This window comes from Megascapheus bottae, chromosome 21 (genome assembly GCF_031878675.1).
Source record: "Megascapheus bottae isolate mThoBot1 chromosome 21, mThoBot2.hap1, whole genome shotgun sequence".
In the NCBI taxonomy this organism is placed as follows: domain Eukaryota; kingdom Metazoa; phylum Chordata; class Mammalia; order Rodentia; family Geomyidae; genus Megascapheus; species Megascapheus bottae.
The window spans coordinates 19,905,704-19,908,243 of NC_143529.1; the positions used below are offsets into that span (position 1 = coordinate 19,905,704).

Here is a 2,540-nt window from a genome sequence, read left to right on the forward strand (position 1 = left end):
TTCAAATAACCAAATAAACATATATACAATATATCAGATACAAGGTGAAATACTGTAACAATATGAGATAACCAAAGACAGCAAAAGAGATGAGATAACATAGTATATTAAGGACAACAATCACTCATTATATGGCTTTTGTTTCTTTGTTTCTTTTTCTTTTTTTTTTTTTTTTTTGTTTTTGCTAGTCTTGAGCTTGGGCTCAGGGCCTGAGCTTTGTCCTTGGGTTTTCTCAAGGCTAAAACTCTACCATTTGAGCCACAGCACCAGTTCTGGCACTTTTTTTCTATCCGAACCTGAGTCTTCGTGCATGCTAGGCAAGCACTCTACCACTAGCCAAATTCCTGGCCCCACTTCTGGCTTTTTTTTTAGAGGGGTACAAATTCCAAATCCAGCCTTTATTGCCTTATTTCAGTGGCTAGGCTGAGGAAGGAGGCTCCACAAAGATTAGCTCATTGATTCCCAAGGCAAGGCAGCTAGAAGAGAAGCTCTGGAGTGCTTTTCCATCCAGCTGAGGGGCTTGAACTGAAGGGAGGGGAGAGGATGCTGCTGCTACTGCTGTAGTCAAGAGACCTCAAGCAGCAAGCTGACCTCCAGAGGTCAGGACAGACTCGGAATCAGGCGGGCATCACACAGGAATATTGGATGTTATTAGGGTACGTGGCTTGAAAAGGTGACAGAACTCTTAGGGTCCCCAAACAGCATTGAAATCTCATTGAGAGGCTCTTGGGGCCTACTGGCTCCAGGGACTAAGACCCTCAGGGAAGCACATCCCCAAACTGAGACATTCCCAACGGAACTCTAACATCTTTCCTCAGCTATTCAGCAAGGAGCAGGAGTAGGGCTGAAGGGAGTTGAAAACAAAGGGGTTGAGAAGGCAAAGAGGCTGAGGGGGAGCTTGAGGTGAGCACCAGGGCTCGGACATGTGCCAGAATCTAAAAGGGGTATTGGGCAGGGCCTCTAGCAGCCTCCCTGCTGCTCTTGCTGGCGGGTGAGGTTGGCAATGGAGCTGGTGATGCCACCTATCAAGGTCCAATACTCATCAAAGCTTATCCATCCATCATGGTTGGCATCTAGGTTCTGGATGAGCTTGTCTGCATTTCCATCAGCATGTGGTTTAGCTCCTTCTGGAGCATCTTTCGGGAGCTCCTCTTGTTGATCTTGTTCCTGACCAGGCTGTGCTTAGACCCATATTTGTAGAAGTTTTCTACCAGGACGACCACTGCCTTCTCCAGATCAGTATAGCAGTCAGCCATCTCACCACCTCAGCTCCTCACAGAACCTCTCCCTCCACTGGCCTTCTAGAAATCTTCTTTCCCCCAACCCTGGCTTTTTTTTATTGTGATTAATAGAAGGCTTACATTCTATTCACCAGATAAAAGGTGCATAACTTCACAAACATTGATACCCTTTCTCATGACATGGTCCCCATTTCCCTCTCACCCTCCCCCTGCTTATCTTGATTTCTCCCCTTCCCTATCCTATTTCAAATAACCAATTAAGCACATATAAAATATATCAGATAACAAGGCGAAATATTGTAACAATATGAGATAACCAAGGGATGTCAAAAGAGATGAGAGATAACATAGTACATTAAGGACAACAGTCACTCATTATATGGCTTTTGTTTCCTTATCCTGGAGGTCCTTACATTTAGTGTCATACTATATGGCCTTATGTATCTAGGTTTTTGGTCTGTTGTAAATCTCTGCTAGGAGAGCCCAGGGTTTCTACTGATTATGACAAATGAGGGAAACCATTGAGCCTATGTTCCTTTGAGTCTGGCTTACTTCACTTAATATGATTTTTTTCTAAGTCTCTCCTTTCTTAAAAATGGGGCAATGTCGTTCTTTCTGACAGTAGCATAGAATTCCATTGCATATAAATACCACATCTTGTTGATCCACTCGTCAACTGAGGGACATCTGGGTTGGTTCCATATCTTTCCTATGGTAAATAGTGCTGCAATGAACATCATTGCGCTAGTGGATTTAGTATGTCCTTGTTTCTGGACGATTGGGTAAATGCCAAGGAGTGGAATTGCTGGGTTCTAGGGGAGCTATATGTTTATTCTTTTGAGGTACGGCCATACAGCTTTCCATTGTGGTTGAAGGAGTTTGCACTCCCACCAACAGTGTAGCAGTGATACCTCCTGGCCTCCTGGCTACACCCCTGCCAGCATCTGTTGTTATTAGATTTCTTGATTGTGGTCATTCTAACTGGAGTGAGGTGGAATCTTAGAGTTGTTTTGATTTGTATTTCTTTTATGGCCAGAGATGTCAAGCATTTCTTATTTCTTCTTCAGAGAAGACTCTTATTAAGTCTTTGGTCCATCTTTTAATGGGATGGCTGTTTCTTTGGAGATTAGTTTGGGAGTGATTCAATTTTTTGAGCTGTTGATATATTTTAGATATGGGGCCTTTGTCCATTTTATGGTTAGTGAAGATCTCCTCCCACTCTGTAGGCTTTCTAGTTAATTTGCTAGCTATGTCCTTTGCCATACAGAAGCTCTGCAGTTTAATGCAGTCCCATTTTTC

At 43.3% G+C, this 2,540-nt stretch overlaps 1 pseudogene; it reads right to left on the minus strand.

Moving 5' to 3' along the window:
* Positions 1-960: 960 nt before the first annotated feature.
* Positions 961-1,256, minus strand: LOC150048724 (protein S100-A16 pseudogene; annotated as a pseudogene).
* Between the last annotated feature and the right edge of the window lie 1,284 nt (positions 1,257-2,540).